This window comes from Lynx canadensis, chromosome D2 (genome assembly GCF_007474595.2).
Source record: "Lynx canadensis isolate LIC74 chromosome D2, mLynCan4.pri.v2, whole genome shotgun sequence".
In the NCBI taxonomy this organism is placed as follows: Eukaryota; Metazoa; Chordata; class Mammalia; order Carnivora; family Felidae; genus Lynx; species Lynx canadensis.
The window spans coordinates 48,343,155-48,358,361 of record NC_044313.2 but is presented as its reverse complement, the minus strand read 5'-3'; the positions used below and the strand labels follow the sequence as shown (position 1 = coordinate 48,358,361).

At 56.6% G+C, this 15,207-nt stretch overlaps 1 protein-coding gene across 9 annotated transcripts in view; it reads left to right on the top strand.

The window, feature by feature from the left end:
- Positions 1-15,207, top strand: part of ZMIZ1 (zinc finger MIZ-type containing 1) — a 202,302-nt gene that overhangs the window by 142,682 nt on the left and 44,413 nt on the right. Inside the window, exon 1 of one of the 9 annotated variants that reach the window (XM_030335191.1) lies at positions 5,386-7,037. The exons of the other annotated variants lie outside the window; for them this stretch is intronic. The gene's annotated coding sequence lies outside the window, so the exon portion shown is untranslated. Of the gene's footprint in view, positions 1-5,385; positions 7,038-15,207 lie in introns of those variants that run through there. 9 annotated transcript variants of the gene reach the window in all.

Sequence of the window (15,207 nt, the reverse complement as noted above, 5' to 3'; positions counted from 1 at the left end):
TTCCATGGAGATTTCTTCCCAGGTTGTGGCTTCCTGATTGCTCCCTCCGTTCTCCCAGGAGCGTGGGGTGCCCCCCGCAGTGCTTTTGGGCTCCTGCCCAGAAGGAACCCAGCCTCTGGCCAGTCCTGGCCTGGGCTGGCTTCCCAGGACACCTCCCTGGTCTTAGATACCTGTTACCTGCAGCCTTATTGGCCTCCACCCGGGTGATCTGAGCTTGACATTTCTCTGCCACTTGAGCTGCCTCCTCCCTAAAATGGGGGCACCCTCCCCTCACAGGCCTGTTGTAACAGGAGCTATAGAGTGCATGCAGGCTGCTGAGGGCACGGGATGCATGCCCTCCGTGCCTGTATGCTTACTAATATGCTCGCCTGTGACCCTCTCCCAGTTCACTGCACGATAATTACAGCACTCAGCACGGCCCCGCGTTTGTGCGGGAATATTGGATTTCTTCAAGTTCATGGCTGGAGCTCATTCGAGTTTTTATGATCCACATCCAAATGGGCAAAAAAGTACACACTAATATGTTTTGAATGAATGAATAAATAAATGAAGGGTTGGCTCTGGGTGGGGAATGCGGAAAGAACAACAACAACAACAACAAAAACAACTAGTCCTTGCCCTCTACGAGCCTAAAGTCCCTTAATGACCTAATGAAAATAGAGCCAGGAGGCACTGGTGTGCAGGGCCGTATGTGTGCCTGGGCATGAGACGAGGGTGAGCCTCACTGTGTGTGGGGGGGGGGGGGGGGGGGGGGGGGCGTGCTGGAGAACAGAAGTATGTGATAGAATGTTTGAAAACCTCTGTGGGTTTTGCATTTGTGTGCAGGTACCTCGTACCCATGCAGTTGAACGTGGTTGTGGACATGCGGGGGACATTTATAAGTTGAATGGTTGTTGGATGAATATATTACAGCAGTGCTCTTGTGGGTTTGCATAGATTTGTGAGCACAGGGGTGTTGGGAGTGTGTCTGTGCTGCAGGAACCGGGTGGTGTGTGTGACATGTTCTCGTCCCTGTGGGGCACACAGGTGTCCACATCAGCCCTCTCGCCATGCAGGCCGGTGCAAGGGAGAGGCAGGGCCGGGCTGTGTGTGGCCAGCCCCTCGTCTTACCAGTTGTGTGACCTCAGGCAAGTACTGAGGCTCTGTGACCCCTCAGCCTCCGCATCTAGAAACGGGGATGACGATAGCAGCGACCTTGAGATTGCTGGGAGCACCCACTGGGTCCATGTGCCTGGCACAAGGACACGCTTCATAAATATCCGTTGTTATCGTTATGCTAGGGTAGGAGGATGGTTCTCGACTCCACTGGGTCCCACAAGTAGAAGGTGTCCCAAGATAAAGGCAGTCAGTGTGTCTGGCCCTGTGCTGTCCCTTCCCCAGTGCAGGCATGCCCCTGGCCCTCTCAAACTGGAAGACAGACTTGGAGCTCTGAGAGAGGGGCTCACCCCGAGGCCTGGATGTTTCTAGGGATATTCTTCCCCCTGAGAGATGGCCAAGGGCATACAGCCCAGTGGCCTTCTCTGTGCATCACTCCAGGGACTAGGGGAGGGCCTGGGAAGGCTTGCTGGAGCTGACCCCAGAAGGCCTGTGTCGTCCTCAGGAAGAGGACTCTGGACCCTCCCAGCCCTCAGGAAAGGGTGTTCCATGGCTTCCCGGGGAAATGAGCCCTGACTATCCACAGCTTCCTTTCTGCCTGTTTCAGGGATGGCAGAGGAATTCTGTGAATGCTGTCAGAGCTACTTGGAGAGAGAGAGAGAGAGATTTGCAGATTGTTGGGATATCAGAGCTCTGTAGAGTCATATACTGCTGTGTTCCACCCCTCACGAGAAGTCACTTGCCTCTCAGGGCCCCCACTTTCCCCATCTGAAAAATGGGGCCATTAATTCCTGTCCTCCTTAGCACTAGGGTTGACCAACCCAGGGCAGTCTGGGTCTCTGTGACCTCACAGCCCTGTCCCCTGACCACAGACACCTACGCAGGGAGCGGCTCCCACTCGAGCTGGTCCCAGCCTTCTGCAAGCCTCAGCATCCTGTTGCCAGTTCTGTTAGCTCCCCTTTAAGGGGTTGGTGTGGGGAGAGGAAACACCCTGGATTGGTGGCCTTACCTTAAACTTCCCACCCAAGGACCTGACTTCAGGGTGCTAAATAAACAGAAGCCAGGGGTCATTGGCTGCCCCCATGCCCCCAGATTTGAGGTTACAAGTTGGAGCAGGGAGTACAGATATCAGATGTTTCCAGAGCTCGTCAGAGTCTAAAAATGTGCTTCTACCCAGGTGGTACCTTCTCTCCCCTGGGAGGGGAGCAACCGTCATTACCAACCCTGGGCAGATAGGGAGACTGAGGGTAGGAGTCAGGCTAGAGTTGAGGCTCTCTGGTCTTTTACCTCAGTGCCCACCAGTGACAGCGCCTAAGGGGGTGTGGGGTCCAGACCGTAGGATGGGAACCTTGGTTACGGTAGCCTGAGCAGAGAAAGGATGAGACAATGACCCCAAAAGAGGGCCACCTGCCGGACGTGGAACCTGCCCGGGTGGACACGCGGGCCCGTGCGCGCATGCACACGGCCACGCACACAGATACTCCCCACCCTTGGGGGATCCCTCTCCATCTAGACAACTCGACTGTAGTTTCAATTTTCGTTTTAGCCAACTTTGTTTTTAATGTTGAACAACTATCCCTTGTTTGTATATACTTCAGCGGCAAAGTCCCTGGGGGAGAAGCAGTCTGTTTTCTTAGGCGGAATCCTGGAAGTCCAATTAGGGAGTGATCGTTCCACTTCTAAGGTTTTCCAGCGGCTGCCTGGCATACCCTACGGAGCCCCTAATTAGGCAGCCAGGGCGCCCCGGTTCAGGGCCCAGCCCGGCTGGGGGTGGCCCGTTTGACGGCCAGGCCGGGGCAAGTTCAGAGCCCGAACGCAGGCCGAGGAGGGCCTGCAGGGGACAGGACACGGCCCTCTCCTCCATTCGAGGAGGGCTGATCCTCCTACTTGCCATCCACAGCCTTGACTGCCTGTAAGGGCGACATGCGGGACATGACAGCAGAGGCGGCCGCTCGGGGTTTAAGGAAAGCCACACCGGTAGGTCAGGGTGGCCTTCAAGCCCACGCCGAAGCTGGGTACCATGGGGCCCAGGAGAGGAGGATTCACTCGGGTGGGGAAGGGCTTCCCTGGCGAGGTGAACTGTGAAGTGAGGAGGGCGGTTAGACAGGTACAAGGGGGCAGGCAGTGCGAGGAGAGCTGACAGGGAAGCAAACACCTGATATTTTCACCGTGGTCGTGCTTTTCAGTACGTTGCCCCATGGTCTCCATGCACTTTGGCTGGGGAAGAAGGGCATGTGGTTGAAAAAAACACACGCCTTGTAGCCAAGCGCGGCCTGCAACCTACAGGTTTGTCTGAGCTGCTGCAGCTGGTGCCTGCTCGCTCCCTGTGGCTCTTGGCCTCCAGCCTGGGCTGGCTCAGTCCTGTGGTGCCATGGAGTGCCCGTGGCCGCCCTGGGGGGCGTTGCCTCTCCCCTGGCCCGGGCCTGTTCCCTACAGCCTCTGGGAGGTTCGGATTTCTGCCCACCAGGTGGGCAGCTCCCCCTGTTCCCCACAGCAGTGGCTCAGCTCACAACACTGCCCTGCTCCTGCCACCTGAGCCCCCCAGGTGCCATCTGCCACCCTGTTTCCAGGCAGCAGGTAGGTGGCCTTGGGGCAGGGGCTAGGGGAAGGCAGGCAGATCCCAGATGGGGCAGGCAGGGTGCCCCAACCCTGAGGGGCAGGTAGTGTGAGGCCAGCCAGCTGGCACCTGGGCTGTCCCACCTCTCCGGGACTGGGCGAGAGCAAGTCTGGTGAAGTGTTGGGCGTGCGTAGCACGGGGATTTTTTAGTACCTCTGTCTTGGGGTCTCTGCGTGTATGAGCGGTGGAGTCTGTGGGCATCTGTGTATCTGAGTATCCGACCATGTCTGTCCCAAGCCTGGTCATTCCCTGGGCTTCCCTGCTTGCCTCCCTGTGTCTCTCCACCTGCATCTTCCACATCTCTTGCTGTCTCTGCATCTCTGTGTCCCCGCCTGTCTCTGTCTCAGTTCTGAGCCGATGAGGGCTCCTTTGCCGTCAGAGCTACCTCCCCCCCCCCACTCTGGGTTGCTCTGCTTAATTTCATTTTCCCGGGGCTCCAACTCACAGAAATAAACCCTCCCTTCCCACCCCTGCACTTTTTTGATTTAACAAGCCTGCTGGAAAACAATAGTGATTTCCGCATCGATCATAAACAGAAGTGATTACCATACAATTACAGCCTGAACCATCAGCCTCGATGCAATCACTGAGCCGCATTGTAAATCGGAAGACAATTGCCTGCAGAATTACCCCCAAATTGGTTTAAGTGGCAACAAAAGAGTGTTGGCATTTTGGCATTGTGGAGAGGGGTGGGGGGAGGACTGGTGGTCCTGGCAGCAGAAGGTCCCCATTGGGGAACTCTTGGGGTGTCTCCCTTGCCTTTGAGCAGGTGGCTTACTAGGGAGGGCTGCCTGCCACCTTCCCCCACCTCATTCTTTGTCCTGCAATTACTGCTCCTTGCCCGTCTTGGCACAGTTTGTTACAAATTCATTTATACTAATGTGTGAGTGGCTAAGTGTATACCATCAACTGGGACAGCGGAGAAGGGTGACTCTGGGGGGAGGGGCTGTTCCAAGAGGCCTCCTCAGCTCCCCTGCTATGGCCTGCTCCCCACTCCCATCTCCTATATGGTTCTTCCAGGCCACCCCATCTCTCTGGACTCTTCTGGTCTGGCTCCCACCTCACAGCCTTCCCTTCTCATCTCCCAGTCCGATGGGCATCTCCCACCAGGAACCTCCTACATTCCATCCAGGGCAGCCTGTTCCCTCCTACAGCTGCAGTGTGTCCCCTGCATCCTACCCAGCTGCCCAGGCCAGCCTGCTCCTGGAAGAGCCTGCTGGCCACCACCGCAGCAAATTTGAGGAGAGGCTCACAAGGTGGGCCTCCACTGACCGGTGCCTGTCCCTTTCCAGCCTCTGGTTCTATGAGAAGTTCACTGCCAGCTGGACATCTCTTGGATGTCTGAAGACTGCTCCAAAGCTCTGGCTGTTTCTGCAGGGGGCCTGTCTTCTCCCGGGGAAGCGATTTCTCTCTAGGGTCAGACTGTTCTGAAATTATTGGGAAAGCCCTCGCCCCTCCCCCGCCTGGCACACTTAGATTCTATCAGATTTGTCCATTTCCAGGTTACAAATGCGTTTGCATGTTCCTTCTGATCCTCACAGAGGGGGTTGCGTGGGCTTGGGATTTTATTCTTGTTTTTGATAAAGAAAGGAGCCCCCGAGGGTGATGCGGCCTCTGCCAGGTCACGCAGCCAGTTAGTGAGGGATGGGGGTCTTCGGGCCCCTGTTGGAGTGCTCCGTCCTAGGTGCTGTCTCTCCAGCCTTCCCAGCCCCGCACACAGGCTGAGGGGCTCAGCTGGCCTCTGACTTGCCCTGAGACATCAGGTGGTACCGATCACTGGAACAGGTCCCAGTGAGAGAGCACTTGTGGGGTGCTGCACCTGCTTGTTAGCGCCTCTCGCCCCCACTGCAGCCCTGGAAGGGGACGCAACTCACCCAGGGCCCTTAGGTGCCTGGTGCCAGAAGCTGGTTCCCGCACCGCTGCCAGCCTTCCGGCCTGTGCTGACTGGCATCCTGTAAAGCGGGAGGAAGCCTGATGTCCCTGATCTTTCTTGCTTCCTGGTCCCGGTGCCACCGAGGCTCCATGCCTGGTTGCCCTGGTCACTCTGCAAAAGCCTCAGGACGGGACCCCATCTAGATGTGGTATATTTAGAACCACGAATTCTGTTGGCTGCCTCAGCTCTGCCCCGTGCTAGGCGGGGCCTCGGGGCCACCGTGGGCTTGGCCGAGTGACTCTGGGGCGCCTCCCTGCCCGGCACCCACCTCCTCAGCTCTGGCACTGAGAAGAGACCGATGGCATCCGCAGACTGGTGGTGGTTGGGGGAGAGGCTGCTACCCCCTGCCTGCCCCGCTGACCTGCCCTCGCAGGCCCCACCCCGAGCCTCTGCTCCCTCCCGTGCACCACCTGGGTAGCCTGCCCCTTTCCAGACTCCGGTTTTATGAGATGTCTGCGGCCAGCCGGACGTCTAAAGACTGGATTCCTAAGTTCCAGCGTCCCTTGGGAAAACAGGGGTTCGAGACCATAAAGACCTGGACCTGAGTCCTGCCCTTGCCACTTTATGGTCTGTAAATCTGCTTTTTTTTTCAAGTGGGAGCGTACCCACCCCGCTGGACTAGGAAATGACAGAGGCGACCCTGTTATCAGTTCAGGGTCTTCAGGTAACAGCTGCTGTGATCCTCGGCCTCCGAATCGCGTCCTCCCTTCGAGAAGGAAGGGGCCTGGCCTTCGGGGAGCACTCATCCCGTGCAGAGCTTTGCACTGGCCATTTTAAGGCTGTCTGGTACCATTGTATTTGCGATGTCTGGCACCGGAGCCAGAGCCCCGTGTGGCTGTTTACGTTTCATGCAGTAGAAAGAGTTAAATACAGTTGAGCACACTCACTCCTCACCGTGGCCACGTTTCCAGCGCTCGGTCGTCGCACGGGGCCTGCGGCTGCAGTGTGGGCAGTACGGATACAGGACACGTCCGTCACCGCGGAAGTTCTTCCGGACGGTGCTGCACTGTGTTGTCACCCCACTTCACAGGTGCAAAGCTGAGGACCAGATCAGTGGCACGACACACCCGGAGTCCCGGATGGAGGAGAGGGAACTGGGGGCAAAGCTGGGCCCTCCTTATGCCAGCTCAGAGACGTGCCCTGTCATGAGCCCTCCGTGAGCTCCTTATTGGCAAGGACTGTGTCTGCTTGTACCCCATGCCCAGCCTGAGGCCGGCCCCAGGGTGGGCATTTGGGACAGTGTCTGCTGAGTGGGTGGTGGAATGAACAACGGAGTGAGCACCGCCTGCTGAAACTTGGGGGCGCACTTACCTCCCCTCCTGCAGGAGGCACAGAGCCAGCTGCTGAGGAGTGATGGATGGCCCCTCTCCAGAGATAAATGTGGCAGTCAAGGTAATCGGATTGTGTGTGACGGTCTAATTTGTAGGCGAGGGTAGGAAGCGCCCAGCCATGCCTTGCCCCAGCCGCCCATATTAGTTTAATCAAATGCCCAGTATCTAAATGACTGGGCCCCAGTGATGGATGATCTGAGCTTTGTTAAATGCTGTTGCCCTGTCAAACCAAACTTCCCAAGGCCCCGCCAGGCTCCTGGGCTCTTTAATTTGTTTTTTCTTGCTTGGTTATCTCTGCATGGGGCAGAGAAGGGGGGCTGGGGTTCTTCTGTCTGTCTTAAGTCTCTGGTTTTTCAGAAAGAAGGAGGAAGAGGCCAGAGCTGGGGGAGGAGGGAGGTGGGGGTCACTTTGCGCCTCTTCTGAGAAGCTCCCTGGGTCGCCGCAGACAGTCTTGGGGAGCCCTACTCCCCAGAGCCCTTGCACCTGGGCCTCACAATGCGCTGTGTGTCTCCTGTATCTTCTAGACTCTCCCACCACCCCGAGCTTTTTCATTCTCTTAATGGGAATTTTGGTATAGCAGAAGTTCTTTGCTCTCATGTTGGATAATTTATCAACTTTCCCTTATGGCTAGTGCTTGCAGTCTTCTTTGAGAATCTTCCTCAATCCCAAGGTCATGGAGCTATTCTCCTATATCATCTTCTAGACCATGCGTTGTTTTGCCTTTTTCGGGGTGGGGCGGGGGGGTCTGTCATGTGAAGTAAAGGTCAGGTTTCCACTCTGGTCATTCTGTGCTCTGAGCATCTCCTGTGTGCCCCAGACCAGGCTGGATCTTTGGAGAGACAAGAGATAGAAAAGGCTCCATCCTGTCTTCCGGGAGTGACGGTCTCTTTGAGCTGCAACATGTGTTCTTAAGAAGGCTGAGAATAGCACATAGATCATGCCACCCTTTGTATCAGGGTGGGGTCTGCCCACTAGTGCTGTGTCCACACCCAGCTCTTCCATTCATGTTGCTACCCGTGTGCTGGGCATTGTTCTAGGCACTGAGGATGTGGCAGTGAACGTAGTACATAGAAACCCCTGCTTAGGGGGGCGCCTGGTGGCTCCGTCGGGTAAGTGTCCTTGTGCAGCTCAGGTCATGATCTCACAGTTTGTGAGTTTGAGGCCGGCGTCGGGCTCTGTGCTGACAGCTCAGAGCCCGGAGCCTGCTTCGGAGTCTGTGTCTCCTCTCTCTGCCCCTCCCCCACTCGCACTCTGTCTTTCTCTCTCTGTCTCTCAAATAAAGCGTTAAAAAAAGAAAGAAAAAGGAAGGAAGGAAGGAAGGAAGGAAGGAAGGAAGGAAGGAAAGAGAGAGAGAGAGAGAGGAAGGAAGGAAGGAAGGAAGGAAGGAAGGAAGGAAGGAAGGAAGGAAAAAGAGAGAGAGAGAGAGAGAAAGAAAGGAAGGAAGGAAGGAACCCCTGCCTAGGACGAGCTTTTGCTCTGGTTCAGGGAGTGGGGCATCAGGATAAAAATTAATAGCTGTGGAGAAGGATCGCTCAAGGGAGGGAAACAGAGGGAATCTGGTGGCAGGGGAGATATTACAATCTATAAACTGGAAAGGGTCGGGAGAGCCCTCACCGAGTGAGGACAACTGGGTGAGGGGATGAACCGTGTGGATATCTGGGGTGAGAACCTTCCAGCCAGACGTAGCAAAGGCCATGACGTATGTAAATGACAAAATAGCTCTGGAAATAAAGCCTAAAGCTTCTGCCATGATTCACCCTGATCGAGATGAGCTGGGCAACAAGACTGGGGTCGGAGGAGGCTGGTTTTGGTTCGTGCCCTTTTCCTGCTTCTGCATGTTTTTAATCACAGGCACACATTACTTCTTCAAAGTAACGTTTGGGAAGTTAAGAAGGGAGGGTGGTGAGGTGTAACAGGTGGAACCGTCAGATGTCATGGAAGAATCAGGCGTTTGGAGGCCAGCATATGTGGGCCCCAATCCCTCTTCGCGTCTCTGTCGGAACTGTTAGCTTCACAAGGAGAATGGATTTGTCTGTTGTGTGCGTAGAAAGTAAGCGTGTTAATTAAAAATGGACAGTCCCGTTCTGCAGGTTGTTCTGGCTGATTGTCCTTGGACAGATTCCTTAACCTCTCTGCGTGCCAGTTTCCTCCTGGAAAATGGGGGTAGTGATCCTGACATCACAGGACTGTCGGGAAAATGAACGGAGAGAAGGGATGTGTCGAGTTTCTGCCTGGCTCGCAGTTGACCTTCACGAGGGCATGTCCCGGCATGGCCTGGCTGTCTTCAGGACAGAGGCGGGGAGGACAGCCTGGTCCTCAGATCCTCCAGGGGTTTGAGATCCCAGGAAGGCCCTGCACTGCAGCTCCCTCAGGGGCAGCTGGTTTTGCTCCGGACGCCCAGGCTGATGGCCGTCCAGACCCTGAGGCCCTGCTCGGTGGTCAGTTATGTGACCAGCAGGCCCTTGAGAAGCCTCCTCAGGATCCAGCTGGCCCAACTAGAAGGTGCCTGCTGGGCTGGGACCAGCCGGTCATCTGGCTCCGACGCCCCTCCCTGCCCCGGTGTTTCCTTCTCTCTGGGTGCTGTGTTAATTTTTCATGGCTTCCATCGGAGGCAGAAGGCAGAGAGCCGTTTCCTGCAGGGAGAGAGCAAGTGCTGGGGTGGGGAGGAGGGAGGCAGAGCTGCATGGTGATTAAACACTGCAGAGGCCTAAACAAATGACGGCTCCCTCCCCCAGCTGCTCTGGAAGAGAAACAGGGAGCCAGGCCTGAATGAAGGTGGCCCAGGCTGCTGTCTGCACCCCCCCCCCGGCCACCTGCCTTACCTGGGGCTGCCTCCTGAGAGCTACAGCCATGCTGAGCCCTGCAGGACCTCACTCAGTGCTCCCAGCCACTCCGGGAGGCAGGTACCAGGGCAGAGAGGGCTCAGGACCATACAGCTAACACACTAGCAAGTTCTGGGGAGACTACAGTAGTTACCTCACAGGGTGTAGGCTTGCGTGAGACAGTGTGTGCAAAGGGCTCAGAACAGGGCCTGGCCTGAGTCCAGTTCTCCAACCACAGGAGCCACTGTCAGGGTTGCCCTGTTAACACCTTCAGAGTGTGTGGGTGAGATTGTTTTACCTGCAGGTGAAGAAAGAGGTGCACACACCGGCCAGGACCTTGCCCAAGACCACACAGCCCACAGCTAGTAGATAAAACCTGGACTCACCCACTTTGGACTCCCTACCCAGTGTTCTTTCTCCTATACCCGGGGCCAGGAAGAGAGGCCAGGGTCAGACCGCCAGGGCCTTGAACGTAACAATCAGGGAAGTCAGCCGACAGTGTTAGAGATCATGTGCCAAGCACACAGTTCCCCTTGACCTGAGAGCCTGTGTGCCTTCTGAACCCAAGGAGGGAAAGGGAGGAATTTTTCCTCCTTTCTCCAATCACGCAGCAAATGGCAATTGAGCTCCCCCCTTGGTCCAGAGCAGTGGTTCTCCAAAGCGGGGTTCTCAGACCAGCAGCATCAGCATCACCTCGGAACTGGCTAGAGATGCAAATTCTTGGGTTCCTTCCCACCCCCGCTGAATCAGACACCCCACTGGGGGCCAGCACTCTGTGTTTCAACAAGCCTTCCAGATGATTCTGATGCACAGGCAAAATTGGAACCCCCCTGGCCTGGAGACCCAGGTGGTTCAGTCCTGCCCCGGGACCTCACCATCCAGGACACCGATTCACGCAGACATCACCCAGATGTGTTACTCTCTAAGAAACAGGTGCAGCCAGGAAGTACTGTATGTCAATGGAATTCTTATAAATGATTATTTTCATTGCAACAAGGCAGCTGGATATTTAAAGAAACCTCGCAGAGAATCATTTCATCTCATAAAGGAGCTTCTGCAAAGAGAAAACTCCTCTCCCATTTCCTGCCCACCGCCCCTCCCCCGTGTTCTATAAATTCAGTCTCTAAGTCATCTTTTCTTCGAGTGGTGTCCACCTATCCATAACTAAAACAAGTCGACAATATGAGATAGTCGCCAAACTGCACCGGAAAGCAGTGCTAAACTGCTAGTCCGGAAGCCCCGGAACTAAACCGGGAAGTTTAGGGAAGCACAGTGGGACCGTTCTGGTGTTTCAGGCAGCCAGGTTACCCACTGCCAACCCCCGCTAGGCACCTGGAGACATGGCAACAGCCAGCCATGGGTGGCTACCGGGGTCCCATCAAATATCCACACTCAGGGCTTCTCAGGAAAGAAGCGATCCACTAGAAAGCCAAGGCAGAAACATGAAATGTGCGGGCGGTGGGCTGCTCTTGCCGGGTGCGTGGATAAGAGAAAAGAACCCTGCAACACGGTTTTGGGTAGAGAACACACTGGAAGGCTGTCATCTCCCACAGCGTGGGGCCAGGTCACCTGCCCCCGAGCTAAAACACGGGCCTGATTTGCAGAGTGCCTGGCACCAGAGCAGGAATTCTGTCCCCACCCTTAACCCACTTGTTGTGCCGCCCAAGCCTTTGTATCGTTTAGTCTTCCCTTCGCGAGCCCAGGCTGGGGAGGAAGGAAGCATCGTCTGCCTCTCTTGTACCATGAACCTGAGACTGTTGCTGGTTAAGGAGGTCCCTGAGCCAGGGGAGGCGGAGAAGGATTGGGGGTGGTCCAAATACTTGGAGGCAAAAGAGCTGGGGCTCTGGCCAGCGGGTCTTTTCTCAACTTGCTCTTCTCAAAGAGCAGTGATTGACCTAAAGTCAATTCTCAGTAGTCAAGTACCTGGATCACCAGGCAAAGCGCCACCCGCACCAAGTCTCTCTCTTGTCCTTGTCCCCATGGCACACACACCCTCAGTCACTCTGGGGCCGGGATGCTTTCCAGGTGGTTCCTTTATAGAAACAAAGGCGCCCTGGGATCAGCACCTTTCCCAAGGCCTGGTCTCGAGACCCCAGGACGGTCTACTCTGGCTTCGTGAGCCTAGGCTAGGTGAAAGGGAACCTCCATTTGAGGGTCTTGGGGTTTGCTGTCGGCTCCAGCTCCCATGAGGGCCAAGAGCCTGGGTTTGGCCACCGGGGCCAGAGCTAATGATGGGAGTGCACAGCCAGGCCTCTCACCCCCACCACCCAGACTCACGGCCCCCTTGCCTTCCTTGAAGATGGACAAGCATGATGGTTAGACTTGGCTTCTGGTCGAGCCTGGGAAGGGCCTGGCTCCACTCCGACCTCTCCTTATGCTAGGGGCGGGAGGAAGGAGGACATAGACCCACTGCCAAGTACTGAGCTAGGAAGCCTCAGCAAAGTCAGCTACCCAGGGAAGAACCGGATTCCTGTCACTGCCCCCGCCCCCCCATTACCTGAGAGTGAGTGTTCAGGCCCCAGGAGAAACTATACATACAGGACAGAAACCGGCTCTCCGGGTGGCACCTGCTGCAATGAGGGGCATACAGCTTCCATGGCTCCTGGGGGCACACTGTGTGCCCATGTGGCCCAGGTCTGGTCTTGCAGACCCAGTGGGCGTGCCATGCCAGGGCCAACAGTATGGGGAGAGCTCTCCTCCATCTTGCTTGGGTGGCACCTTGGAGCAAAATGGAGCTAGGGAGACTTCTTGACTCTCAGGACCCTCCTCCCAGTGGATATTCTGGTCAATCCTTGAGTGGCCAAAGGACCTGTCCTTTTGGAACCCATGTCCCTCCAGGATGGGGGGGGGACAGATGCACAGAGGCCACCTGGCTTCAGTCTGTTGTGGGGTGTCTGGGGTCATCCCCTCCCCAGCATGCTTGCTTTGCTATTAATGCTGTAGAATTTTCAGCTGAGGTGGTCTAGACCCCTACCCTTACCCTGTTAGCAGCAGATGTCCCTGGGGTAAGAGGAGAAACTCCTGCCTTGGTCCTAGCCTGTCACATGCTCAGGTGTGCCCTGAGCCAGGTTCCCCAGCTTCTCTGTGCCTGCCCTTCATCTCTATGATGGGGGCTGTGGCCACTCCACGACCAGGTAGCTTATGAGGGTCCACAGCCAGCTCACACGCCCCTCGCAGGGGCACAGGACACAGTGATGGCTCCCTGCCAGCTGGTCTTAGCGACAGCAGCAGTTTGGCCCATGGCCTCTGCCCAGGCCCATCCCGCAGGCTGGCAGGACCGAGGGGCACCACTAAGGAAAAGGGGGCATTCTCTTTCTGATGAAAATGGCCCCTTGAGCTTGTTTCGGTTGTCTTTTCAACTGAACCAGTTATCCTGTAAGGCTCTAGGTGGTGGAGTGAAGTAGGCAGGGAATTTTCCAGGCTGGGATTTTCCTAAAGCCCACGGACAGGCTCAACCTGTCTGACATCTCCTCTGGGGTCTGAGGACCTGCCCAGCAGGATGAAGGACAGCCAAACCGGTTTGGGTTGGGAATCATCCCTACAGCTCAGGCTCTGAGGTCCCCTGGAGTTCAGTTCCCAGGGTGAGTTCACATGCCTTGAACCTCCTAGCTCCTGCCAACCTAGACAACCCAAGGGGAGAGGGGTGGGAGCATGTGTAGAGCCTTCTGGGAGGAAGGACACAGCCCAGAGGCCCTCTCTGGCCACGCAAGGACCCGAGATGGCAGGACACTGAGCACAAGGATGCAGGTAGGGCCGGGCAAGGCAGGCCAGGAGCCTCCGTGCTCATCCGGGGCCAGCCACACCGCCAGCCTGGTCCGTCCTCCCCACGTGTGGGGCCTGAGAGTGTGCGCAGATACAAAGGGCAGGCAGACAAGGAGAGGGGCAGGGTCACTGGCGGCCAGAGGGCCAGCAGATGATTCCTCCTTGTCTTGACTTTCCTACCCCCACAGTGATGGCAGGTGACAGAGCAGGGAGCAGAGTGTGGGACTGATCTAGAAAAACCAGCAGTTGAAACTGAGGACAGCGTGCTCCTGCCGGTGGTGGTAGTACAATGATACAGCTGTTTTTGCAGGAGAGTAAGATTTTCTCACAAGGAAAGTACCTCTTGTTTTATGGTCCAGGGGTCAGCTGTCAGGGCCAACCAAAGTCCAGCCCACAACCCCCCAGGAACGATGTTTTCTGTAACCAGAGGGAAGTCCTACCCCCTCCCCAACCCCCATTACCCCCGGGTCCTGCTCTCAGACCTCAGCACTCCCACTCCCTGCTCTGGGCTCCTGGATTTATTAAATGGGGTACCTGGGCAAGGTGAGATCTCTGGAGCCCTTTCCTTCTATAACTCGGGGAGGGAAGCGTCCAGGCCAGACATGAGGACAGGTAGCTCATCCCACAATCCCACAGCACCTGCAGGATTAAGAAGGGTGGAGGCTGCCCTCAGCCCTGAGAGATGTGACCCCCTTATGAGACCAGGGCTGATTCGTGGAGCCACAGACCTCAGAGAGCACAGCACCTACCCCCCTCTCACATATGGCCCTGAGACAGGAGGAAGTTGCCAGAGGTCACACAGGAAGTTGGTGCAGACCGTGGGACAAGAAGCTGGGATGGCACCGACTCACGGGATGAGAGGTGGGCAGGAGGCACAGAGCTGCCTCCTGGGGACGTGCCTGTTCTCAGATCTGTGACACCACAGACGCAGGGAGATGAAAGAGAAGCCATCCTGGACCAGCCCCCGGGTCACTATTGTGTTTGAATCACCTGCTCTTGGGCCTCCGTTTCTGCTTCCTAAAATACGGACCGCTCATCCTTGGCGGCCCCCGCTGGGGGTTTGTGAGGCTCAGTGAGGCAGGGGGCGCCGGGCAGGCGAGCAAAGGGCTGTCTCTGCATGCTCGTGATCCCATCAGACCCTCCCTGTCCATGCTGGGGCGACGTCACCCCATTTCAGAGGCATGCACGTGGACCCCAGGCCGGCCCACTGGGTCAGTGGCCACATTAGGGCAGACGCTGGGTCTCCTGAGCCCAAGCAGCCACTGACCCCGGCTCTGCCTGTCTGTGGTCATGTGCATCCTGTGCTGTTTTTTGGGAGGAGATGACCTTGGAGAACTGGCAGGGAGGGGCCCTTTTTCCATCTCCAGGGGACCCGACAGAAGTGGGCCCACAGAGGAGGACAGGCAGAAGAACAATTCCACGGACAGCTTGGGGGTCATGGGTCAGAGCAAGAATCCTGCCCTTGGCTCCTGTCACTCATCCCACTCCTGCTAGATACGCAGAGGCATGTGGACTGAGGAGGGGCCGAGGGTCTGCCCGGGCCTCCCAGCTAACCACCCCTCGTGTGGGGCCAGAGGAGAGGCCCTTTGTCAGCTGCTCTGTCAGCCCGGTTAGAGAGGGGGGCTGCAAAGTCAGTCCCCACTCCCA